The sequence below is a fragment of the Aphelocoma coerulescens genome, chromosome 1 (genome assembly GCF_041296385.1).
Source record: "Aphelocoma coerulescens isolate FSJ_1873_10779 chromosome 1, UR_Acoe_1.0, whole genome shotgun sequence".
NCBI classification, from domain to species: Eukaryota; Metazoa; Chordata; class Aves; order Passeriformes; family Corvidae; genus Aphelocoma; species Aphelocoma coerulescens.
The window spans coordinates 31,941,701-31,969,277 of NC_091013.1; the positions used below are offsets into that span (position 1 = coordinate 31,941,701).

At 39.0% G+C, this 27,577-nt stretch overlaps 1 protein-coding gene across 13 annotated transcripts in view; it reads left to right on the forward strand.

Annotated features, from left to right (window-relative positions):
- INPP4A (inositol polyphosphate-4-phosphatase type I A) overlaps positions 1 to 27,577 on the forward strand; it is a 118,581-nt gene that overhangs the window by 32,236 nt on the left and 58,768 nt on the right. For 9 of the 13 annotated variants that reach the window (XM_069005983.1, XM_069006038.1, XM_069006046.1 and 6 more), the window contains 2 exons: positions 12,571 to 12,631; positions 18,655 to 18,801. The gene's annotated coding sequence lies outside the window, so the exon portion shown is untranslated. Of the gene's footprint in view, positions 1 to 792; positions 883 to 12,570; positions 12,632 to 18,654; positions 18,802 to 27,577 lie in introns of those variants that run through there. The other 4 variants (XM_069006008.1, XM_069006027.1, XM_069006012.1 and 1 more) reach the window with 2 other exon arrangements.

The window sequence follows — 27,577 nt, forward strand, 5'->3', positions numbered from 1 at the left end:
GCACTATTCCTGTTTATAATGCAGCTGTTCCCTTTTCCTATAGTCTCTTTTCCCTGCTAAACTGGTGTTTAGCACAGGTAAACTGGTGTTTACAACTGGTAGAAGGCCCACAGCATTTCTGATCATATGCACCCCTTCCTACAGTCATTCCCACAGTTCTTTCATCTCACTGCATTTAAGACCAAATTTGCCTTGCCCAGAGTACTTAATGAAATCAGAGACACTTTGCTATGAAGTCATCACAAATAAATGGATGTTGCCCAGACTCAATACTTTCATTTTATGTTCTTTCCTGGGTTTTTTGAGTTCTGCCCCTAGTCTTGATGAGATACGTGAGCCCACAGGTATCTTGCAGTAGTGCATCACCTGATGTACCATGGTGTTAACTTGGTCTGCAGAGAAGCTTTTGCATTCATGATAAATATATTTGCAGTGAAGAAGCAGAATTGCTATTCTGGGGTAAAAAAACCCAAACCCACAAACAAACAAACAAACCAAAACCACCCAATTCTCCAAGATTATGCAGAGGATAAAATCCAACTTCTGCTGAAAGAACAAGCTGGGGTAGTGTGCAGGTACACATAGAGACATGGGCAGGCAGTGAGTGCCTGTGTGACAGGGAGCTGGAGCAAGAGGAAGCCTTGAAACTTAAACTCCTCCTGCAGCTCTGCATCTGCTCTGAGTCACTGGTATGACTCACACTGACAGTATTCACGTTAGCTAGCGTTCAGATGGAGCAGCTCTGGCAACAGAAGAAGCAGGTTATATTATTGATTACCTGCTGCAGCAGACAGTTGCACCAAGATTTTTTTTTACGAGCACAGATGAAACAGAGGAGGCTCTACTGAGCACTGCTATTATTAGTAGTATTGTTTTCTTAAGGTAAGAATGCCTGTTTATTTATATACGTACGAAAGGGAATTTGGAGCTTGTGAAGTCTGAATTTCTGTTGCTGTTGTTCTCAGAGGACGCTGATCTTTGGAGCTGTGTTACTGCACAGCTTTGTCTGGACTGTTTGCTGTGCCATATGGAGAATCATATGGCTAATGGGCAGTGCGTGTCCTAGGAAACAAAATAACTTTCTCATTCATTGATGTTATATAAGGCATGGCAGCCATGTTAAGGACAGAAGACCTCTTTTGAAGAAACAGTACTGCTAGATGGTAGGGCAAGGAAAACAAGTAGTTTTTAAGCAGCTCTGTTCTTTGGTGAGTGCTGCAGTTCTCTAGTTCTTGATTACTGAATTCCTGTGTTAATAGAATAAAAAAAGCAGTTGCATTAGAAGTAGCAAAATAATTGTTTACCTTTAGAGTCACTGTGTTGTTTTGCCTTCAGCATTCAGGCTGGGACTGGGCATGTGATCCATGCAGTGCCTAGATATAAACAGTTTATTCAAATACTATAAATGGTACTTTCAGATATTGGGGTGATTTTCATCTTGTGCCACTAAAAGCACATAGATGTATATATATGTCCTGTTCTAACAATTAGTTATATGCAAAAAATGAGACGTATTCTAGTTAGCGTTGACATATGCAGAGTCGGTATAACATTTGTTTGTAGTGGTTTTACTGCTGTTTTACTCACTTTATTGCTATAATTTTAATGTAGGTTAGACTAGTATCACTTGTTAGGTTCACGTAGAATCCATTGAGTCTTGGGCATTTGCTGTATTCCCCACAGGAGATTTTATAAGCTAGGGATTCTGGTTTTGAACTGCAGTAGTGAATTTATCCTATTTTTTTTTTCTTTTCTTTTTTTTCCCATTAATTTTGGATTTGCAGAGCAGTGTCCTTTTAAAGTGCATCTTACAGTGAGGTTGGCGGCTGCTTTCAGTAATAAGGGAGCCAGATCATTTGTGTTTGTTTTGCGAATGAGAGAATGAGGGTATTTTCAAAACCTGATAATTTACTAGGTTGCTTTCAGGTACTTGGAATTACCACTCATTTCCTTGTAGAATTTACTTAAAAGGGACCACTGTCATCTTCTCTTGATGAAATACAGTGCTGTAGTAATAGCATTTAAAAATGACAGCATGCTTTAGGTTCTGTCTTGGGGTGACTGCACAGGTTCTTCTGTTTGCTAGTTTATAGCATTTTCTTGTGTACAGTGTTTTCATTGCTATGACTTAACCAGATTTGGTGTTACTCTCTCTTTTAAAACAGATTAGTTTTCTTAATAAAATGGAAAGTAAGGTCTCTTCGTGCATTTGCAGTATCTTTTTACTTCTGGTGGTATCCAACTTGGAAAACTACAGTGTGAGAGACGCTTTTAAAACAGTGTCAGTCATGGATGCCCAACTCCCAGAGGAAAAATTTTGTTGACTAATTTTAATGACTTGTATTTCTGATATTAAGTATTTCTCATGTTACAGCATTATAAATGCAGCTTATACTATAGTAGTATAGTATAGTTTAAACAGTGTTAGGGTTGGTTTTGGGACTGTTCACTAACAAAGTTCTGACACATGTCAGTCTCCTCTTCCCAAATTCAAAAAAGTATTCTTTACAGTCCTAATTTTCCCACTGATTTGGATCTGAATTATTGTTTTTTAGGATTGTGTCGGAACTGTGTTTGCCTTCATGATTGCCATTAAGTATGCATTTAGATACGAATTCTCTATCGTCACAACAAATTATTTATTATAGTAAAACTCAATTATCTTCAGTTTAGTTTACATAATTTCTTTATTGTATTGCATTGTGGATGCAGCTAAATAATTAATGTTAAAGTTGATGTTTTCAAAAGACATTTCAAGAACATGCTTAACATCTAAAAACCAGGATGACAGCCCCTGAATCAACACAAACCTGAAGAGGTCCTCTCCATCCTGTTTGTCCATAGACTCTTTGTGTAAGAGCTGACCACCAGAGAGAACTCCTTCTGATTCACATCATCCTTGTGCTGCCTGCTGTGTCCCTCTGTCTGCTACAGGGATGCCACTAAGTGACAAAGAATGTCAGCTGAAAAAAAGAACAAAAATTCCAGTCTTGCAAGATAGCTAGACAGTTTGCTCTATGTGAATTGGAGAGCTTCTGGGAAGAACTAATGCAATTCTAGCACTGATTGTTGTGATACCATGTCAATAATTCCATGCCTTCTTTGGGATATATTAGCAAGTTACGACTGAAAACATAAATATCAAAGGTAGGAGAGTTTGTGCAGGAAAGTGAACATATCTGTGTTAAGTGCAAAGGAACCAGCTGCATTTGATCTTTCCATGCAGGGATTTTGTAGTAAGTATAATAGGGTTTGTCAAAGCCTGCTCTCTAGGCACCCTGAAAGTTGGGGTTTATCACTTTAAGTTGGCTTTGCATTAGGCTGCAGAGGTAACAAGTGGCAGAAGCTATTGGGATTATTTCACTGGTACTTTTAGCAGGACTGGAATGTGAGAATTCATTATCTCCTTGGCCTTTCATTTCTGTAAACCCAAACAGAAGATCCCAGCTCTCTGTTCTCCCCTCCTGTTCCTAACCTACAGGATATCACAGCTGTTTTTCTTGTCTTTGCATTGCTACAGAGCCATGCTTTGTTATGTTTACCCTCTCTAAAGCTTTTGTGAACGTCTTGCTGAAATTTAAGCCCCCTTTTTGATTCTCACTTGAGCTGCTCTGGTGTGGATTCTCTCCCCTTCGTAGGTTTTCCGCCTGGGAAAGCCTTGAGTGGCACAAAGCCACAAAGATGATGTAAGTTAGCACTTCCCTTTTGCTCCTTGTGCTGCTTGTGTTGCAAACAACAGGTGCGGGGTGTTCAACTGTCCTTTATCTGTTTCTTCCTTTGTAAAACCTCCTGCTTTTTTTCATTACTTCTTTTGCGGCCATGCTCTGTGTTACTCTGAGCCCTTTTTCAGCCTTCCTGGCCATCAGGGAGCAGTGCTGCTGGATTAAGTCTGATCTCTTGGGTGTTCTGCTCTCTCAGTCCTTGAGCAGAAGTTTCAAAACAGACAGTAGCATCATCCTTGGGCATGTTCTACCTCTCCCTGCCATGACAGTGGGAAATGACTGCCGGAAGCAGAGCTGTTGCTGTGGGTAGTAGGTGGAGAAATGAGTGCCCTAGAGAAAATAAAGCATTTCTCTGAAATTCTTTAGTGGGAGGAAGCACTCTCCTATTTTACACAAAAGCTGCATCAGCAATGATTTATAACTAGCCTTGCCTGATGAAGAACTTAAGGGAAATCCAATCCTGTCATTGCAATTAATTTATGTGAGTCATCTTTAATATGAGTGATAGTTTTTTACTGTATTACAGTTTTAACTAATGATCAGCCCAGACCAGACCACTGCTGTATCAGAAGCTTTTACACAGAGCAAAAAATGGTTCATGCACTGAATAAGGATTTTTATCTTTTCCCCAGAAAAAATGGTTGCCATATTTTCTATAGCGGCATGCTGTTTGACATTAGACTTCCCGAAAAAAGACTCTGCAGTATATGAAAATGCAGCATATTGGTGTTTGTGTAGTGCATCCTTGTCACAGAACAGCACAGCATTTCTATTTTCAAATAGCAATTTGAAATGGAGGGAGGGAAAAGTTTGTATGAGTTGGGGTTTTTTTACAAGTTTTCATTTCTTTTTTTGCATGTTTGAAATAGGCCCGTGTAAACTGGAGTTATATTGGAATAAAATCCTTGCATGTGAGCAGTATGAATAGCACCATTTGCAATACTGAACCATCTTGTTTGTCAGAGAACTCTTCTTTTTATTTGTGTAAGTTTTAGAAATGACAATTTTTGTGTCAGTTATTTTGGGGGTCTTCTATGTGTGTAAGCATCTAGAGGGCATCACCTTGGCCCCTTTTCCTGTTTTCTGAAGAAGTCTTCTTGTAGGGATTAGATTTGTTGCCTTGTTTTTAAAGAGGAGGGGGAAAGAGCTGTTAAAGCTTTGTTTATAGTGTGTCCTGAAAAGCTCTTCACCTAATCCTGGAGCAGTTCAAGCAGGGGGACACAGAGGGAGGCGGTGAACACGTCCTGTTTGCCCTGAACTGCTAAGAGGGGCTCCCACCTCATTGTGTTGCACAAGCTTTTGCATCACACAGAAAAAGTCACGGTCTCATTTTTTATGTCTGCTTAAACCTTTGTGTATTTTTAGGCTTGTGCTAGTTTAAATAAAGAGTGAGGGGTACAACCTATACTCTTACAGTGATGGTCCTTTCATTTGCCTTCAGGGTTGGAGTTTCCACTTGGCTTCATGACTACAGTCCCCCTGTCCTGCTCCAGAGTCAGAGCCAGTGTAAGGATGAGGATAGTTCATTTTGCTCTGGTTAAATGAGGTTATGGCCTGGATTATGATGGCATGTTATTTCTGTGCAGAATTCTCCTTGTATTTTATAGGGATGCAGAAATCTGGGATTAGCTCAGTTTTCATTTCAAATTGATGCTTAGCCTTTAAAAGCAGCAGAGCTGTGTGAGCTTAAATAAACAGCAGCTAATTGGTAGGTTTGATGTCTCCTGTAACTGTGAATTGACCTTCTATGTTCAGGTGAAACACAGTTTAAAGGGAGTGGATTCATGATCCTTAATTCAAATTTACCTTTTAGATAAATACCTGATAGTGCCAGATGGCAAAGCAGCTACAGGCAGAGGTGAATAACAGAGCATGCAGGTTATTTGGGCAGTAAATATGCTGTTAAAAAAAAAAAAAAAGACAGCACTGCAGTATTTTGGATTGCACTAAATGCCAGTAACTTCGTCGGGTTTCCTGTGTGTGATAGGTGAATGTATTATAAGTCCCAGATTCCTGAAATACAAACTGCTATAAAAAATTTCTTCTGTCTCATTTCAGAAATAGACACAAGTGGTCTGACTTTACAGCATAAGACTTTTTTTTTTCCTGGCTTCAGTCAAGCCAGGAAAAAAAATTTATTTCTCTCAAGCAATTGGGAGGGCTTTTCCTGAAGACATATGGAGCAAAATGATAAAATGTTGATTTGTACAATGCACATACAAGGACATGAAATAAATAGTGCCATATTGACAGTGTCCTTTGTTGTTTCAGGAAAACTTGGAAGAAGAGCTCTTTTGAGCTGTGTATGATAGTATGGTGGATTGGTATGAAAAGGATTGTGTCACAAGTATTACTATCACTAAATATTAGTATCATGGCTCTAAATACATGACATAAAAATGCATGCAACTGAGCTGGCTAGAGTGAGCTCTTTCTGTCATAAAGTCTCTCAAATGTGGGTGTTTGGGAAAAGTTACTTAAATTATTCTCTGTTCCTGAGAGAAATAGATGGCTTTCAATTATGTTTTGGTAAATAGGAGGTAGTGAGTAATAGGAAGAATGTGGCCTTTGTGGTTCTGCCTACATAAGAAAGATTTCTCATCATTGTCCCATAGATTTGTAGATTCTGATGAGAACATGAAATTATAACGCTGATAGATCTACAGGACACCGATTTTACACAGAAAAGTTGCGTGGAAAAGTGACTACCCTTTTGCTGGTACATAGTAAGAGAGGCAGATTTTGGTGGTACATAGTAAGAGAGGCAGAGTGCATGGGGATAGTGGAAAGAGATGAGCACCTTCAGGGTACAGAGAGCAGTGAGAGGGGGGGCCTGGTTGGGCACATGGAAGGATAAACTTCCATTTGCACAGTGAGAGTGTGAAGGAAACAGCTCCTTTTGTGTGTGGAAGTGAGGGAAGGCTGCCAGTGTCTGTGTGTGTGTGAACTGAGGAAAGGGAGGGGTTTGGCTTCAACACCCACATCTCAATTTTGACTTCCTTGTAAATGCTTTGCCTTTTTGTGGGATGCAAATATTTCCTAAAAGCTCAAGAAGAACTGCATGTTCTTTCCTGTGCTTGTTAGTGGAATTTATATTTCAGGTATGTAAACATCACCACAGTCTTTAATTTCATGGAAAATCAAAATGTCACAAGGGGCCACCAATAAGATTTTTTTGAGGGCTAGAAAAAAATTGGCACAGGTAAAAATTGTCTCTTTAAAAACCAAGGGTGTCTTTAAATAGCAATTTAATGTAAAATTTAGGAGAAAGACAAGTGGAGGACAGAACGCTTACCAGTGAAGATCTGCTTAGCTGGTGTTATATCTGTGATAAGTAGGAGACAAGAGCTCTCCTACTCATTTGACTCAATTTGTGTGAAGATTTGATCCCCCTTCCGGTCATGAGCAAGGCATCCGGGATAAATGGGAAGAGCTGTTTCTTCCTAGCACAGTGCTTTATTGTCACTAGCAACATTTGCAGACATCTAAAAGATGGCTGAGAAGGTATGTGTCAAATAAGCATTTGGGAGGGCTGTGGTAGCTGATGAAGGAAGAATGTCACAGTATGCAGCATTTATTTTTTGAAAGTATGACATCTTTCCCAACTTCCCTAGAACTTGCACTTTTTTCTCCCACTCCTTTGTGATTTATATTTCTGAGAAAAGAGCCTTCACAGTAAACATGACTATTTATCTGAAAAGTTAATAGTGCAGCCTAGATTTCTCCATATTGTGCTGCATGTTTCATGGCTGAAGTACCCAATGTTCCCATTTACATGAGCTCTCAAGCTGCATTTGGGGGCTCATAAAATGAACATTACAAGGTCAGTGCGGTAAGGAAAACCCATTTTTATGTCTCAGCGTCTTGGGAATTTGTGTAAAACTGAACATCTTCAGAAAATTATCAGTTGGTTACACTGCATGAAGATAATTTCCAGCCATTGTTCCTTGGATGTTTAGTTTTACAGTGGAATATTATCTGGCTTGAAAACATTGCCTCCCATGATAAAAAAAAAAAAAAAAAGAGAGAGGCATTGTGTGGGCATTTGGTAGCTAACTAAAATGTGTTTAATGTGTTTCACTGTGACAATGATAGAATAAATGAAAGAAGAGAGTAAGAATTTTAGGTACTGGACACCATTCATTTACTGTCAATACAACTGTTCACAGTTGGTGCACCATGGTCCTGGGTGTCACCTCATCTTTTCTGCATAAACACATAGCAGATGGTTGGGTCCTTAATGCTTGCAAAATGGAACCATGTCTTCTCTTTAGTATGTAAAATAGAATATGGAATACAGGATCCACTTGAGCAAACCGGTTTGACCTTGAGATTATCTTTTGTAGTCTTCTCTTCCTGGCTTCCCATTTTGCAGGACTGCACTCTTTATCTAGACTGACTTTGTGGAGGTGTGCATTTGACAATGTTGAGGAATGGACCTAATGCTCTGGGTTCTGACTCCATGTGTGTTCAACCTGGGGAGGTATTGCTGTGTGCTGTGATTTTCTTTTAATAAAAATCAGGTGCAGAGCAAGGGAAATGGTACCTGTGTTTCTGCCCAACTCATTCAAATTGTGAAGTTGTGACTCATTCAGGAGCACGGCCTAGCATGAGGAATGCTAAAGCACTGCTGCAACCAAGTGATAGATAGAGTTGCAGACGTGTGTTTTATTTCTTCACAACCAGGAGCTGAGAATAGATGAAATTTTAATGTTGTGTACATAATGCACACAGTACAGGTTGCATACATAATGCAAGCAAATCTGAAATAATTCTGGGGAAGTCAATGAAGACAAGGCAAATTTCCTCTTTTTCTGGAGGGTATATTTTCATGTAATGGTGATAGCATCTTGTATAATTACTGCAAAAAGAGGTGCCACATTGATCACAATAATGATTTGCTCAGAATGAAGTGAGTTTATCTTCTTTATGTTCTTATGTTCCTGTAAACTGGTATTTCAAGATGGGGAATGAAGAAAGAGTTCAGGAAATCATATATAATTGCAAAAGAGTTCAGAGAATGCAGTATTTTATTTGCCACAAAGCAAAGGAGAAGATCAGAGCACAGCAGGACACACTGTATGTTCTGCTTTCTCCACTAGGAAAAGAACACGCTGCCTGGGTTTGTAGGCTGATTATTGGAACCTTGAGCCTTTAAAATATGTTTACAGGAAATATCTTCTGAGCTACACTGGATCTAACAACTTGCTTTAAATTAGTGTTAGTTTGCAGCTTTGCTGTCATGTGGTTCATCCTCAGCTTCTTGTCCACTGCAGAGGTTCTCGCTCCTTAAATTTGCCAGTATAATCAGCAAACAGTTCTTCCCCATCTTGATCCTGTTAGCTTTGGTTTTGCAGTGTACCTTTCTGTTTTGCTTTTTTTTCTGTCCGGTTATTCTGGGGAGAAGTGGGGTAGGGTGATGGAGTCATGTTTTTGTTTGCTTTTGATGTGGTGTGCTTGGAGTTTTTTTTAGAGGAAGTTTAGGTTATAACCAACATGTGCCATTTTGCTGACAGATGGAAGGGAAAATTGAGGACAAGCAATGGGAGACAATAGTTTAGATTGGCAAAACTCTTGAGGGAATATCGCATCTGTTGGACAGTACCTGGATAAAAGCTATCAAGGCTACCCTCCAGTCAAAGTGGCTGTTTTTCCCTGTTTAACTAATAGACAAAATTACACCTGGTGTCATGGGTGCAGGTACCTTCAGAGGTGTTGACACCACATTTAATTGCAAAGGAAAAGTGTTAGTTGTGCCTTCCTTCCTGGAATGATTTAGCGGCTATTCAGTGAGTCAGAAAGAAGGAAGAAGGGAACATGGAGGAGAAAGTGAGGGATTTTCCAGTGGGAGCATGTATACTCCCTGTTATTTTTATGTTATTTTTATCACACTGATGTTTTTCTACAGAAAATAGTGTCATGTGCTTCACTTTCTGCAGTACTTTGGAATAATAGTGTGGCAGATTTATTTGAGAACTGGTGTTCTCAGTTTGTGTAGTAACCCTGGATGCAAGTATAAGTGATTGGGGAGGAAAAAAGCCTCACTATAGATAATTTCCTTATAGTGAAGGATCTCAATTGGTTTTAAAATCTGAAAGCAAGCTCTCAGGTTTGAATTGCCATCAGTCAATTGCAAAACAATTTCTATATGATTTTAATTAAGTAGAACCATGCTGCAGTCTTTAATAGAATCTTTTTTTTTTCTGTCATGAAGATGTCTTAGTGGAAAAGGCCAGAGGCAGAAGGCAGAACATGTCAAGAAGATGGTCCTATGGTGCAGTCTGCAGTAGTACATTACCACACTCTGCTATGGTTTTACTGCTATTACAGGGCAATATAATTAAAAAGCTTTACAGTGTAGGGTGCAAAAGGGTGGCTGGAATTGGTGCCCAGTTAGCATCGTTCATCTGCAAGTGCCACTGGCATCTCTGGGAATGTAATACCTGGGCATATGCTGCTGGCCTTCAGTTTAGTTGTTATAGCTAAAGCTGCACTTTGACAATTCTTAATCAGGTACCAAAGTGCAACAGAACTGGAATGCAGTGAAAAACTGTGGTTGTGTCAAAGAGGAGAATTTAAAGATGGACTCTAGAAATGTAGTTGAAAATCCAAAGTTCCTTTCAGAAGGGGGTGCAGAGCAGGAGGGCATCTGCGGGAGGTCAGAACTTACAGAGACATTGGTATGTAGGTCTTGCCTTCTCTGCAGAAGTTGCAATATTTTTAAAAAATATCTCACTGATGGGCTGATTTTAGAACACGTCACTAATCTTAGTGTTGCTTTGCAAGATGGGTGTGACTTCCTGAAGGTAGTGAACAAGTTACGAATATAACTTGGCAGCAGAGAAGCTCGATGTAGTTACATCATCTCTATTTTACAGATACATGAGCTAAGCCACAAAGTTGAAAAGGATTTTCCTGTCACCATAGAACTAATCTGTTTTTTGTCACAGTGTTGTAAATAGAATTTTTAGATTCCTTTAGCATCTCTGCCATTTTAATTCCTTCATTTAAATGAAATGAATAATAACTGACCAGGTTTAAGTATTTATATTAGGTGTCCTGAAGGTGAATGGTGGTACGGTATATTACAGGATTATAATGTAGTAGGTCCATGGTATCAGCCCTTGATCTTGTGACTGTGACTGGCAGTGACTTGACTTGGGAGTAGCTTTCCTGGTATCTGGGAGCTTTCACAGTACTTGGCCTGCTTTTAGAGTGGAAAAAGAAAAAAATAACCATACTAAATAAATACAGTTGAAGTTATAAAGGGTATTCAATTGGAACTTTGCAATTGAATTTGACGAAATAAAAATTATTTTAAATAGTGTGTGACTTTTTTTTTCTGAAAACGTGCATATCACACTTACCCTGAAAAGACCTCCAATATAATGTTAGATGTCTGTCCTCATGGAGGACAAAAAGCCAGGGTTACTTAAATGCTTTGTAACTTCTGAACTGACAGTCATAGAAGTGAACCTCAAGTTTGTTCTGCCTTCACCTTGGACAATGAAAAGAGAACAAAATGTAAGGTGCTTTAGAGGCCACTTCTGTGAAGAGGTATAATTTTGTAAGAAATATTAGGTGCTTTGCTGATGAGTCCATGAAGGCACAGGGCTGGATGGAATTTTCTGAGTTGTTAAGTCTCGTTTTAACAGGGGCATAACACTCCTATTATATGGGAAACAAGGTTATCCTTGGCTATTAGTTCCTATAAATCAGGTTAGGTTTGTTACTTTGTTAACATCCTGTTTATCTTAACACTTTCTTCACCACAGTGGTGTAAGCCCTTGTCATGTATTTCTGAAGAGCAAATTGTAACTCAGCTCAGCTTCCACTTTGCTGAGTTTAACAGTATTTTTGCAGAAGGTGCCTCTTCCTTGTTTGCACAAACCTTTCTCTACATGTTGCAGACTGAGCTGGACGGTGTTCAGCTTATTGTAGCAAGTGTTCCTGAATTAGGTTCATTGCTGCTTCTTGTAGCAACAAGAGCACACTGCCTGCTACACCCTACTGCAGTTCTCTCCCTTTTTGTGGCTGTCTTATCTGACTCGAAGGTCTTCTTTCTTCTTGTTTTTTTCTTCAACTGATAAGGTCCCATTTAGTAGCAGAAGTTCTTGTTAGTCTGTGGTGTACTGTTTTATCTTAGTACTCTTTAACTTCTTTCTTTTACTTCAGTCCTGGTTCTGCTTTGCTAGTTTTGCTGTAAACTGATGAATTGCATCTTGATTACTGCATCACAAATTTGAACACTGCTTTATGTATGAATCTTCCCTGAATTTAATGTTTTGAGGAGTGCTTTGTTTATGACTAATCAGTGCATTTTTCTGTGAATTAAAGATTTACTTTTCTTAAACTTAGTGTATGTATTTCTGTGTTTGCTCCATCTGTACATTTTGATAGTGAAGCATCTTCTCCATACTGGAACCTGTTGACTTGCCACGTTTTGTGGTACCACAGTCAAAGATTTCTAACATGCTCTGTTGAAGCAAAATGGCAGATATTTCAGGTTAAAAATCACACTGGAAAGCATACTAGTTGAAAAAGCTTGTGTTTTGACCTTAAAATAAATAGTTTGATCCATAGAGTTATTTGCTACCTCCCAGTTATACAGTTAATGGCTTTATTCTGTAATTCTGAGTGTAAATAAAGAAGTGAATGTGTGAAACTGAATGAACAATTTTGTTTCAAATGGTAGAGAAGCTATGTTATAAAATGTTAACAGTCTGCATTTTTTCACATGTTTTTAGTGGGGTTTTGTTCCTATATTTATTACTTACCACCCTCCCCCCCCCCAAAAAAAAAAAATTTGATTCAGTCAGAAATAATTTGTCCATTTTGTGTCTTTCAGACTTCATTAAAAAAATAACTGGATACACATGCTGAATTTCATTTGTGAAAGGTGGAGTAAGGTAAGATAATTTTAGTGATTACTGCTGTAATGTATGATGATCTGTTGACACTGAATGCAAGAGTTCAAAGATTCATCATAAATTAGAGGCAGACAAATCTGAAGGAACTTCAGCCTGGGAAATAATGAAGTTGACAAGATCCTATGTTCTGGTACCAGTGTCATGCTTTTACCCTATGGATTGTACTGGGGGGTAGTTCATTATATTGGCCAGAGATTTTCTGTTCTTATTTGGGTGCATTGTCCACAGAAGGTGAGGTAGTTCAGTAGCTAGTGACAGCGTGATATGTTTGTATTTGAACCAATTTGTGTTTCTGGAAGTCTGTGAGATTTCAAGTACAGCCTGTGCTGAGAGGCCAGTATTTGTCACCTGTTTCTACCATAGGAACAAACCAGTCATTCTTTAGTTTTCCTCCTTAAACATCCTGAGATGGAAGAAGGCAGGTCTGCCAGTCACTGAGCATTGCTGTAACATACAGCAGTATCCTTCAGGATGGGGAGTGAACCCTGTTGAGCACTTCACAAACCTTTGTCAAGTATTTACTTCTCCACAGTGAAAGAGCTACTTTATGTCCTGTGGTGTGGCAGGGTGCAGAGGCTGTTGGTCACATTACTAGGCCCTGAGAGAGAAATCTATGTCCTGGTGGGGTTCCTGTTAGCAGAAGTGAGAAGACTCTTGGCCACTTGTTTCCAACCAAAGTTCAGTCATAGGACTCCTCTTGCTTCCTGTGTGCAGAGCAGCTGTATGCTGAGCTGAACAGCTGCTTCTGGTATTCCTGAGAGTAAGAGAAGCTGGGCCACATGTGCTGATGAAATGGGGGATGTGGTCTGAACTGCAAGGCAGTTTGAAGCAGACTAATAAAATGAGTCTTCTGGTAGAGGCAGGAGGTTTTTCTGGTCTGGAAGTAGGAGGTAGAGAGAGGTGAAACAGGATGCTCTTGGTCAAATGTGTTGCTTATGGTTGCATGCAGAAATTAAGGGTGAACCTCAGTGGCCTTGTCCCTGATGTAGTGCCGTCAGTGCCCTTTTACAGAGTTCAGCAAATAATGAATGGTGGAGTAGAGTCAATGGTGAACAGTATTGACTTCTCAGAGATGTTATTCCCCTGCTCCTGCTAAGGGAGATCAAATTCGTTAGTAAGATCAAGCAGACAAAGTCAGCAGATGCACTTTCTCCTGCAGCATTGCTTTTCTTGTGTCAAATGTGTTTCTTAATGCAGACTGAGGATCAATTACTGAAAAGTCTAAAGAGGGGTGCTGCCATGATTGTGCCTACATCTGAAATTAAAGCAAAGGGTCGATACCATGGACTCGGTTATTTAATTGGGGCAGAATGGAACAGAGTGCACAACAGGATACTCTAGAGGCTTATGTGTAATTTTTTTCCTTTCACCATCTTGAACTGAAGATGCGAAGAGCAGCTTGGGAGTCAGGCATGCACTTAGAGATCTTTCTCTGTCCCAAGAAGGCCAGGATAAAGTTGCCAGCAGCAAATTAGCATTGCCAGACCCTGTGACTTAAGAGGAATTACAGTAATACTAGTCATTCATACCATCTTTCTTTCTTTTATTAATCATTGTCTGCATTGGAAAAGAAATGCCTGAGGCAATCCTTCATCTCCATCCAATTCAGTGCAGCTTCTTGCTGAAGAAATTAAAAAAGAATTGTCATTCTGCCCCAAGACAGTTATGACTTCTCCCATGTGGGGTCTGTCTCCACACTTGCAAAGAAATCCATTACAATAGAGCTAAAACCCAGCATTTGGGGCTGCCCTACAGAGACAGCATATCATCCTAATTAAGTGTTTCTCAAATATGGCCCTGGCTGTGCAACCCAGTCCATATTTTGTCAGATCGCACTACCTGCTTGAAGCTTTGTGTTAGAGTAGGTCTGCAGAGAAAATAGGAGAGAAGGAAAAGAGAACGCCACCACTTCTATTTGCCTGCTTGCTTGCTATTTTGGTGCATACTTGCTTTCCACTGATGTAGATTTAGTGGCTTCTTTATTAGGAGTCAAACTCCGTGTTGCACATATAAATCTCCACATAATTTTTTTGATTGAGGCTCCTTAATATGTATATGACAGGTTATGTCACCCTTTTTAAGTAAGAGTCAGAGCTTTCTCTTCAGTCAGTTCTCTGGGTGACATCTATAGAAAATGTGCCCTGCTAAAGTATATGCTAGTGTAGATAATGAGTGGACAAACAGCATGGGTGACTAAGGAGAGGTGATCGTTAATATAAGCACAGCAAGCTGCTTTATGATTCTTGTTGTTAGGTTTTACTGCAAGTTTACTATCTGCTTTTACAGTTTGGGTTTGGTTTTTTTTTAACAAAAACCACCAGCATTTGCTAGTTTGTTCCTTTTTCCTTCTTGCCAGTTTGTAAAGTATAAATTCAGAGCAGGCCATGTGCGACTCTGTGGCTGTGTTAAATGTGCAGTGATCCTGTTTCTTAGAGAGTAATGTTCATCATCCTCTTGTTCATGCTAGATCAATTCATGCCCCATGCAGACACGGCATGTATAATTGCAGTAACTACACGTGCAGTCATTGCATAATGTGTGGCACTTGGCCTTTCTGTAATATTCTGTATTCCATTAGCGGGTTTTCTGACTGCTGGCTTTAGTATACAGAGCTAACCATGACTTTTAACAGTGAAGAGAGGGATGGAGAACTGAGTTTGAGTAACATGTTAAACAAAGGCATGATGATATTGAATAGAGCCTGAATGCAGGGAGAGGGAAAGAAAGAAGAATAAGAGGACATGATGTCACATAGCTAGTGAGAACAGCTGTAGAGGGCACATAGTCAGGGAGAAGGCAGAGGTAGAATTTCAAATGTTTGAAGTATCTGGAAACAACAGTGATCTGTGGGCTGTTACTTTGGTTCTTTCTTATGACTGCTGTCTCTTTTTACAGATATTTTATCTGTATTATGTTCTCTGCAAGCACAAAAATTAAGCTTTTTCTGGAATTAAATGATACTCTTACATCAAGACCTTTAAAGTGTTCAGAACTTTATCCTGTCCAAGCTTGCATTCAATTCGATAACGTTAATTTTACTCCTATGTTTGCATTTTAATTATAAAGCTATTACAATGTTTAAATTACAAAATGTCTAGTACCTATTGTTAATAATCTCAGCATTATCCTTGGGAGATACATGGATGAACTACCACAGAATAATAATGAGGATTTCAGTAATAATTGTTTCACTAAAACATACTGAGAGAATTAACACTTAATGTGAACCATCTAAACCAACTTTCAAAACCAGCTGCCTACCATGCTACTTTCCTTTTTGGAAACTCTGCATATGGATAATTTCCTACTTCCATTAGTATTTTCCATTTAGCTAGGAAGATAAGAGAGAAAGTGAGTGTGTAGGTCCTCAGGTACAGACTTCCATACATCAAAAGGTCTGGACTGTGCAGTACAAACACTTGCAAACGTTCTGTATGGTCCCCATACATACAGACTGCAATAGCTTGAAGCACTGCAATAAAAGACAAAAAATCTGCAGTTTGCTTCAGACTGAGGCATTACTAACATGCTATTCTCTGAAGAATAAATAGCAGAATAGGCTCATAGTTATTTTTAACTTTAGTACAGGATTTTTCATAACTTTGGGGAGGGCAGGGAAAATTTTCAAATTAGTATCTTTAATCTGAAGTCAGACATCTCGATAAAAGTCCTTTGTAGACACCGGGGAGCTGCAGCCCTTGGTACAGTCAGGAGCAGTTGTCAGTGATCTGAGGTCTCCCAAAAAGTCAGGTCAGTCTTAAAAACTACACCAGGAGAAATCTTAAGTTTTCTGCTTGCTTCAGTGGAACTGAAGCTTATAGTTATGCATCTGCTCATGTGCTGCCCCTAAGCTGGGTTGCCTTGCTGAACCAGAATTTATTTGATCATAGAATCTCCTGAGTTGGAAGGGACCCACGAGGATCATCAAGTCTAACTCTTGGTCCTACACAGGGCAGCCCCAAGAATCCCACCATGTGCCTGAGGGTATTGTCCAAATGCTTCTTGAACTCAGTCAGGCTTAGTGCTGTGACCACTTCCCTGGGGAGCCTGTTCCAGTGCCCAACCACTCTCTGGGTGAAGAACCTTTTCCTAATATCCAACCTAACCTTACCAACACAGCTTCATGCCATTCCCTTGGAATCCTGTTACTGGTCACCAAAGAGAAGAGATTGGTGCCTGCTCTCCCACTTCTACCCCTCCTATTGGATGCCCCATAGCTATTAATTTAGCACAATTAGACATTTTTAGCCATGATATTCAGAGGAAATCTTAACTGCTTGCCTATTTTGACTATTCTGTGACATGTGCAGACAGCTGCAAACCTACTTCTAAAGCACCAAGATGCACAACTCACACTTCTGCTGTTTGAAGAATGAATCAACAAGTAAGTATATTAAAATTCAGGCCAAATTTGTCTGAAGGAGGCGACATATACAAATATCACCTTTTAACAAGATGGTTACTTTCAGCTCAAAGCAGAGAAATGCAAATGTGGGTCAGAAGAAGAGCTTAAAATTGCAGACTAAGGAAATGTTTTGTGCTTTTAAGGTTTTTTTTTTTGCATTTGTATGTCAAGCTGGTAGAGATACCAAAACGTTAAAACAAGAAGAGGAAGAAAAACAAAAACCATATTCTTACAGCATGTTGAACCGTTTTCTTGAAATGAGTAGTGTATTTATTCTTTTAAAAAGCCTTTGAATATTAGCGAGAAAATCATCATGCCTTATAGCAGAAACATTTCCAGATGTTGCATGCTTGAGTGACCCAAGTAATTGAAAAGTCCACATGAACATATTCAACAGTTTGTGAATATAAGAAATTGTACTGCATAATGAGAGTTTAAGGTACTGTGCAACTCTTAGAGGCTTGTGTAACAGAATCCCACAAACATTTCAGATTTGCGCTGGGATTTCCCATAGAATCATTAAGACTGGAAAAGATCCCCAAGATCTTTGAGTCCAACACAGATAAAGGTATACAAGGGCTTTAGCTATATCCTGTATTTTTGTGGTCTCAGGAGGTTTCAGAAGGTCTTGGGTGTTCTACTCATGATTTTGCATTTCTGAGAAGAAGCATCCAGTTTTTACATGTCTCATATTTTAAAACCCATCAGACTTTCTGGCTGTCAGAATGACTTTTTAAGTTTCTCCCTTGGGAGTTTCCAAATTGGGAATTTTTTAAAGGTACCTTTTTTTATATGTGATTGAAATATAGATCCATTACTAAGATTTTTTAGAGAATTTTTATTCCTCATACTATTGAATTTTATATATATGGAAAATGTGATCTAGGCAACTTCAGGCTTGTTAATTTGACCCTAATAACCTTAAAATTTTTTTCTAAGGAATGAATAATTGAAGACTTGGGAATTGAGTGGAGGGAGGATGAAACACAATCTATTTCACTAAGATAGGTCATGTCAAACTGGCCTAGTATCTTTTTTTAATAAGAAAGTAGGTTTTCTAGAAAAATAAATGGGCTAGATCTGGTCTCTCTGGATCTACTGAGCCATTTAACGTGGTGCTGCATCAAAATTATCGTTCAAGGTGGAGGAAGAACAGGTGCATGCATGTAAACCCACCTGAAGAACTGGCACAGGAGAGACAGAAGGAGGTAGATATGTGATGAATTACTCTCTGGGAGTTGACTTGTTTAGTTTTCTTGAGGCTTTTTTGTTTGTTTTGTTTTTTCTCTGGTTGATATTGTTGGCATGCTGTATTGAAAGCAAGCTGTTGAAACTTGCAGGTGGGAGGAGGACAGTGTGTAGTGTGCAGTTTTAGGTGGAATGACTATACAATTAATTGGACAATTAGATAATACTAAAGGGATGGAATTCAACCCAGCAAAGTGTCAGGCCACACATTGTCATGAATTCACTTACCCAGTTTAACCTTGATGTCAAAATTAGCAGTATGACAGTCTGAGCTCTTATGTAATCAGTGGAAAGAGGCAGATTTTTAATTAGGCACCCAACTCCTGCTTTCTGTCTTGACTGTTAACAGAGCCTGGGCACCTGACTCTGGCATCAGTGCTGAATGCCTGAAACTGGATGGTGCTACAGCCTCAGCTTAGGAAGTAATGCAACAACTTTTCCTATGAAGAGGGAGTTCAGCAATGGAAGACTTTGAAGGAGAAAGGCCTATATGAGGGTAAGTGGGTTCAAGTTTGTCTTTAGTCTGTCAGTTTGACACCGTCATGAAAATGATGTATGGGTTACATGGAAGTGCCAAAAGAGGCATTTCCAGTTGAGGGAGGGCATCTCAGCTGGGTGCATCTGGGCTGGGACCTGATCTGGAATAAGTGTGCAACACTTCTTGCAGTATCTGAGAAACTTCACCTCAGTATGTAGGAGAGGCAGAGAAAACTGAAAGAGGGTAGATTTAGATTAGATATGAAGAAGTAATTTTTTACAGTGTGGGTGGTGAGACATTGGAACAGGTTGCCCAGAGAAACTGTGGATGCCCCATCCCTGGAAGTGTTCAAGGCCAGATTGGATGGGGCTTTGAACAGCCTGATCTACTGGAATGGCAGAGGGGTTGTAACTAGTTGGTCTTTAAGGTTCCTTCCAACCCAAACCATTCTGTGAAAAGCTACAGTGAAGATCAAAGTACTTAGGTTACAAGAGGAGTCTGAGACAGCTGTGTTGGATATGTCAGGAAGACTGGTAAAATGGGAAATGCAATTGCTGCAACTCTGCTTCTGGAGTCATGGGGAGCTTTGAAATGTGGCTGATATCAGCTAGGTGATAGCCAACAAGCAGGATTTCTGCAGACTATTGGAGGACTAGTGCAGGTCTATGTGTAACAGTATGGTATTGTAGGAAGATTATTATACCAAAACAGAAGTGCCTACTTGTGTGATTTAGAGGTGATGTGAACTGAATATATGGCATGTCTTACTGATTGAATTTGTGTATGCACCTAGCACATGGATAAAATATTTAACCCATGTAGAATGCATGGTGATAATTGCATAATACATGACAGTAGTCAGTAGGAGAATGCTTGATGTACAGTTAGGGACAAGCTTAAAGATTTATGAAGGGCAATGATTGCTTGGATTCTTTGGATTTAGGCTGTTTGGCAGCTTGTGCTTTTTGATCACTCCTATAGAGTGTGATACTTACTGTCTGCTGTATTGCCCTGCAGTTGCCCTGCATTACACAGGGAATGCTATGTGATAAATCAGGCTTTGAGTGAATTTGTAGGGCTGGACAAAGGCATGTTAAGTTTAGCCTGTGACAAAGATACATTTAAAAGCTGACTGCTGGATAGCAAACTTATGACCACTGACACAAAAGCTTGCTCTGAAGTGGAAATTGTGGTTGTAGATCTCTGATGTGCCTGTAGTGACAAATGATGGGTGCAGCACTAACAATCAGTGACAGCCCTTGTCCCAGATACCTCCTCAGTTTGATAAACACTGAAACTTAAAACTGTACATTAGTGAAGAGCTGTCCTTTGCCTGGATGCTGGTTTGTCCCAATACTGGGTTCAAAAAGGAGCTGAATCCTTTGACCAAGGATGATTAATATGCATTCTAATGTCTTGCAAATCCTTAGTTGCTCTAATTGACTTTGTCAGCTATTAAGATACTGATTAGGTTGCTCTTTACCTGAAATCTTCATAAAATAGCAGGAGGAAAATACCACAGCCAGAAACATTTTTAATGTACTTCTGGCAGCACTATGTTTATTTCTCTAGTTATTTGTTTATTAATAAGTGCTCAGCCTGGGATTTTAAGTGTCCAGAAGAATATCAGGAGAGAGTAGTATGGCTTCTCTTTTTTTTTTTTCTTCTTCTTCCTAATTAATTATTGTATAGTAGTACTAAGTTGTTATTGTTCTGTGATAAAAACAATTGTAGGATGATCTCATAGTCCTTACTTGGAAAGTTGCCACAGTGAAGAAAAACTCTGTTTATGGACTGAATTGTCAGTAGTTTGGAAGGGGGTTGTTCTGTTGGAAACACAGTGCTTTGAGTGGCAGCCCAAGAGGAGGGATGACAAGGAGGGGAGGATTCAGAAGATAAGTGTGAAAATGTGTCAGGGCTTTTTCAGGTTTATTTTTTATTAGAGTCATGGTCAACTACCTTAGATTTAGAATCTGTCCCAGTTTAGATATGGCTTTTCTTCCCTCTGTATTCTAGGTTTTATTTAGCTCCAAGTCATGTTTTTCTGGCTGGTAAACTGGGGGTTTATTTTGAAAATCTGTCTAAGCCTCTTCCTGAGAGACAGCACTTGGAGCATCTCAGGCCTGCATGGCTGTCACTTATAAGGATGCCCAGAAAAACTGGAACAACATCACTTGAAGATGTTTCTGTAAAAGATTATAAGGTCTGAGGGAACCCACCTCTAAATTTCAGGAAAAAGACATCTCACAGTCATATTGGGGAAGAAAAAGAAACAGAAAAATTTCCAGCAAACCCAGATTCTTTGTGTGTGGGGAGGGAATGAGGGGTGAGGGGGATGGTGGTGGATCAAATAAGCACAATCTACTGTTGCAGATCATTACTAAACATGAGATGTTGGAATGCAAATTTAATCTTGTTTCATAGTCTCTTAAGATAGCTGTTTGAAAGTCAGAAAAAATGACCTTTTGAAGATTCCTATCCCTCCCTATGCAGTTCTATCCAGTTGCCTATTTTGCTTAACTTAATACAGTTCAGTGAAGTAAATCCCATCCAAAGACTGTGCACCTTGCTTAACCTTTTCATAGCATGGTGTTTAATCAAGGTAAACACTGTCCTCATACTTTGTTCACACAGATTCTTAAACAGTAATAAAAACCTAAATATTTTTATGCAATACGATGGGATCTATGTGAGCTCTATCTCTGGTGAACTGTGCACAGTACAAGAGAGAAGGTTGCTCCAACTTATTTGCATATGATGTTTTTAATAGTATGTTTGCTGTTAGGATAGAATATATGCTATAAGAACTAAAAATAAATTTTGCCAAGGTATTTTGGGGGTTTGTAGTCAAGCATGACGGAGATAATTTATTCTTGAAATGTGTTTATGTTGATTCTGTTTTGAACCAAGAATGTATTCCTTGTGGAATATTTATGTTCAAGATCATTCTGTAATTTCCATATTAGAAAAACCTTACACTTAATGCAGTTCCTGCTAAATTTTAACCCCGGAAATGTCTAGAATGCACAAGATAAGATAGTCTGAAAGACATATTATAGTGCAGGCACTTGTAAGAGCATAGTCTTTGAAAATGTTTTAATAATAAGCTGTCTGAAATGGTAGTTTTGCCTTTTGTCAATTTTACACGAGCAAAGAAAGAAAAAGAAGAAAAAAGTGCTGCTCAGCTTTTAACACCAAGCTATTTTTAGTGGGACTTTTGAACATTGATCTGGTGTTTCTAAGTGAAGGCATTTTCAGTTGTGGTTGTGCATGTTCACTCTGGAGACTTTCCTTCAGTCAAATCTGCTGTGGTCTGAGATAAGGTGATTTTTGGAGCTGTCCCAGGCAGCTGCCAGCTACTGTCAAACATTCAAACTGCAGGTGTAGAGAAAAAGAGTTGTGTGGAGGAAACTCCAGTTATGTACATATATAATTTTGGTATAGTGTCCTGGAAGCATCTTGGGATAGTGGGGTTTTGACCAAGGCCTAAAGTCTGAGGTTCAATGAGGTGAAGTGCTGGCTGCCTGCACTTGGGTCACAACAACCCCAGGCAGTGCTGCAGGCTGGGAACACAGTGGCTGGGAAGCTTCCAGTAGAAAAGGACCTGGGGGTGCTGGTCCACAGCAGCTGAACATGAGCCAGTGTGTGAGTAGGTGGCCAAGAAGGCCAATGGCAATCTGGCCTGTATTAGCAATAGTGTGGCCAGCAGGATGAGGGTAGTGATCGTCCTCTGTACTTGGCAGTGGTCAGGCCACACATCAAATCCTATGTCTAATTCTGGGCCCCTCAATTCAGGAGGAACATTGAGGTGCTGGGTTGGGTCTGGAGAAGGACAATGGAGCTGGTGAGGGGTCTAAAGCACAAGTCCCATGAGAAGCAGCTGATGAAGCTGGAGTTGTTTAGCCTGGAGAAAAGGAGGCTCAGGGGAGACCTTATTACTCTCTACACCACTTGAAAGGAGGTTGTGGCCAGGTGGGGTTGGCCTCTCCTGCCAAGTAACAAATGACAAGACAAGAGGAAACAGCCTTGATCAAGTTGTGCCAGGGGAGGTTTATATTGGATATTAGGAAAAATTTCTTCACTGAAAGGATTGTCAAGCACTGGAACAAACAGCCCAGAGAAGTGGTTGAGTCACCATCCCTGAAGGTATTTAAAAGACATATAGATGTGGCACTTGGGGGACATGGTTTAGTGGTGGACTTGGCACTGCTGGGTTAGTGGTTGGACTTGATCTTAGTAGTCTTTTCCAACCTACTCTTAGTAGTCTTTTTCAACCTACTCCAACGATTCTGTGATTTTTCAGAAACTTGTAGATCTCCACCTTGAGGTGTTTTTCATGTTATTCAGCTGGCACTCTTAATGTTTGTTAATCCCATCCCATAAGGTGACCCACGCTCTACCTAATAAACATGACAGGTCCCTTAGTCTTCAGTGAAGACTGCTAGTACTAGATGAACAAGACCTGACTTAATAAACTAAACCTGTAAGGCACCAACTATGATTTTTATGGGTGGTGGGAGGCAAAGCAGCCAGTGTGAACTACTTTTGATTTTCCTTTTTTAGAGGCTTTCATTTTGGTTTGAAGTGCAGAGTAAAGACTTTGTCTTCAGTTTAGAGAGAAGGGAAACTTTTTCCCTAGCTAAACTGCCACAGAAACTAAAGGAAAACACTCCTTTAAAATATTTTTCAACTGCTTTCTTTCTTAAATAAATAACTGGGAGTCTCCATGTATTCTGGTTTTTTTTAATGCATGAGCCCAGGTTAATACAGGAAGTCTATAATTCTACTGTGAAGGAGATTTAATAACCTTTAAGAACAGAAAAAAAAGTTAACAGCTTCCTCACAGAAATAAACTAACAGCTTTAGGAAAGAAGATGTGAAAATCAAGTTGAAGGATGTCAAATTAGTGATTGAAATGCCATGGTAGTAATCTGTTGGTAGTAGAAATACAGAAAAGATGGTAAATAATCAGACTGCAATCTGTTTTGTGCAATACCATATTTTGCAGCAAAATCTACTATCCACTGTTATTGGGAAAAAAGGTCTTACTTTCTAATTGTTTATATAAACATATAAATAGTTTTGTTTGCTGCTCTGAAACTTTTTCATTATATTTTTGAACATTTTAGCAGAAGAGTTATGAGTATCTTCACGTGCCAGTATAGCAAGGTTAAAACTTGGCATAGAATTGCAGTTATTTATCAACATAGTGATTTTGATGTTTCCATTGTTACTGAAAAAAAGTTATCACTGCTTTATTTTGTTACTGTTTTGTAGTTCATAGGCCATAGAAATATGAAGTAGGTAAAAATAGAAATTAGTGTTCAAGGGCATTTAAGTCAACAATGATGCACTATCAAACAGATTTGCTCTTTGCTAGTTCAAGGATGAGTTCTTTAACAGTTAAATGGCTGTTAAAGATAGATTCTGAAAAGAAGTCTTTTGTAAACATTTAAGACATGTGGCACTTATCTATAGCTTGAAAAGTAGCATTTAGTTTCTGAATTACTTTAATAATAATAAAAAACTTCAATAATTTCCTGGTATTTCTCCATGAATCATCTTTGAAAAACATATACTACCAGAAGAAAAGCTTTTTCTATTTTGGACTCAAAGTATGACAAATCAGCATTGTTTTGTGTGGTGCCTGTTGGTGCATTTTATCCTCAAACAAAGGGTTATATGTGTTAACCCGTTTGCTTTGATGGGTTAAGTAATAGTTATGAAGTCAACCCTGCCACACAAGATCTTCTATTTCGTTGAGTAGGAATGATGGGAGATAAATGCTTTCAGATAGTATTTGATATGGAAGGAGGAAAAACTTGAAAGAAAAAGTTGTTGAGGACTGTTTTTTTAAAGAAAGCTCTGCTGGGAGCAAAAGTGAAGCTGAGAGGCAGTGGTTATGGATACCAAGGACAAAAGAGATGCCCAGAGCACTGGGAATGAGTGCTTTCAGTTGATTGTGTTTTACTATGTGTTTGTGGATATTTATTCTTGATTGTACTCCAGCTTGTCTGTAATTGAGTTTGGATATCTTGCTATGCAGTGAAGGGAAGAGGCAAGTGCAGACAAATAATGTCTCATGATTTTTCTTCAAGTCTTAAAGCAGCTTGTAACTGTCCCAGTACAGCTCCAGTCATCTGGTGCTGCTCTTGTAAGTCTTGTTTAAAAACTGTCCTTTTTCCCCTTCCCCAGGAGCACCAATAAGTACCAATAAGTACTTGGCATCCATTACAAAACATCTTTCATTAGACTAGACTAAATCAGTTTGCTAAATAGGAGCCTCACAGAATAGGAAAGATCTCTTCTATGTCCAGCTGCATCCATCACAACAGAGATGACACTGGCATATTGTAACTTAATGTTTTGGCTTTGAAGTCATTTAGCACTAAAGGAGTAAGATATCTTTTGTCCTGAGGTCAGTTTCCATATTAGTGATCAAAAAAGAAAATCTGAACATGAGAACTGAAGGGATTTTGGTTTGTAAAAGTGCCTGAAAAACAGAGCAGTTACCACATGGTCACTGGTTTCCTAGAACTGAGGAGAAATTCACAGTGTATTTTGCCCAGTTGAATCCTACCTTCTGAGTTTTAATCTTGGCAGGTTAAGGAGTCCTTGTATAATATGACAGAACACATTAGGAAAATCCATTTGGATAAGTGCTTGCAAATTCTATTCTTGCTTATGGAGGATGGGCCTGGGGACTCTCACTGGGGAGAAAAATTGAATATGTTTTAACTCTAATTATTTGGATGCTGCTGTTGTCCACTCCCAGGCAACCTAATTTTATCTGCAGTTGTAAAAGGCAGATATAACTGCAGTTTCATGATACATGCTTTTATGCAAATGTTAATAAATATGTTAACTTTTGCATCTTCTACCTGACTGTACAGTCAAACCTTTATACCTTCTCAACCCCTCTGGATCTCTGAAAGCATTCATCCATTTGTAAGATTGTAGTTTACAGTACCAATCATTTAAATTAGCTAAACAATTTATGGGGCTTAGGTCATACAGTAACTTGTAGAGTGTAAATGAAGTATAGAGGACAGTATTTTAGTGACTTTCGCAGTCTTTACTGTGAACTGAGGCTGCATACCTGACATTCTCTAGCACTCAGATAATTTCATAGCCAAAATAAGGATGCAATTTGGTAGCTTGTTGCCTGTAGAGTTCTTAAAATCTGGTCTGTTACCCCAGAGCCCCCCCTCCTAAGGTACTTGGCCACAGAGATATTCAGAGTGGAAGAATTAACGAAGTCCTTGTTGGATGCACACTAATACCACTTTTTCTGCATCATCCTTTAGTAGCTGGGTTTTCACAGGGCTTTGACACTGTTGTTGCTTCAGTATTAAAAGGTCGAGGCTACTCTCCTGCATTTCAGCCACTAGTCCCTGACTTCTCCCACATAAGTAATGCCAGGCTCTGATTTTTTTTCTAACTCACTTTTGTTTGAATTAGCAAATGTACAAATTATTTGTAACTGTATACTTTATAAAGAACTATTTGCTCTGTAGGGTTTCAGTTACACTTTGTTTTTGTTTTCTTGGTTGAAAAAAGTTTGCATTATTGAAAAAAGATTGCTTTCTTTTTTTTCTTTCTTAATTGCATAAAGAAAGTTATTAATAGACTTTCCCTTTTCAGAACTGGAAAATACCCAGAAAGACATTTGTTCACACTTTCCAAATACAAATTTGCTTCTAAAATGAGACCAAGCTTGGAAAATTTTAGAATATTAGGTAAATATTTTGTGTAGTTCTGAGCAGATGGAAACAGCTGTTTATAATGTTTAAGTTGATGGTTTTAAATTGTCCATGAACTATGCAAATAAAATTGGTGGGAAGTGACTGAGGAATACAACCCACGATCAGTAGCTTTAAATTAGCTTGTTCTTCCACTGGAAAATTTTCAGGGCGTTTTCAAATCAGAAAAGATTGAAAGCTATTGATAACTGAGTTTAATAATGTTCCATTTAGTTTTGTCAAGCAGTTCTAGTTTATTTCACTTCTAACAGTTAAAAAGCTGAGCTTTGTGACATTTGCTGTTTTAAAAAAAAATTATTTGACAAAGATGTCCATGATTCACAGTAGTGTCTCTGTGGACAGACAATCGTGTTATGTTTTCAGTGGAAGCAAATATATTGTGCTTGTAACATGGAAGTTATCCAAATGATCACAAACTGTCCTAACTAGCCTCTTATAGCTAGCTCTCATTCTTGCATCTTTGTTCTGTAAAAGCTCTGTAAATGAAGCTGTAGAGTGGAGATGAGATCTGCAGGACCTGAAAAGGCTGGAAACAGTAAAATTAGTGCTCCTAACTGTTGAAGAAATTATCTCACAAAGCACGGGACTGCAGCATCTGCTGGTACATGTAAACAGTGAAGAATGGCACAAAATTCCACATAAGTGCTGTTATACTCAGAATCTTTTATTATATAAGTGCAAAGATGAAACCCACATTATATCTAAAGATAAGTAGTTGTTGTTATTATAATTAAAAGTCATTACAGGCTGATCCAGGAATCACTACTTGGCTGGATCCAGTAATTACTGTAAAAGAAATAATGCTTCTGTATAGGGGAAAGTCTCGACAAGTAACAATGCAGTTAAATTCCTTGCACACATAAAGTGTCTACCTTTATCATGCTGTAATGCTCACCTTTTTCCTCCTCCTCTGGACTGTAAGGTGGTTTCATTCTGATGGTGGGTATGTGGAGGTATTTCAGCAGTTGTCAGCATCAAAAGGAATTCAGATACTGAAGGATCTGAATATCTGAGGATTATGATGTTCGCGT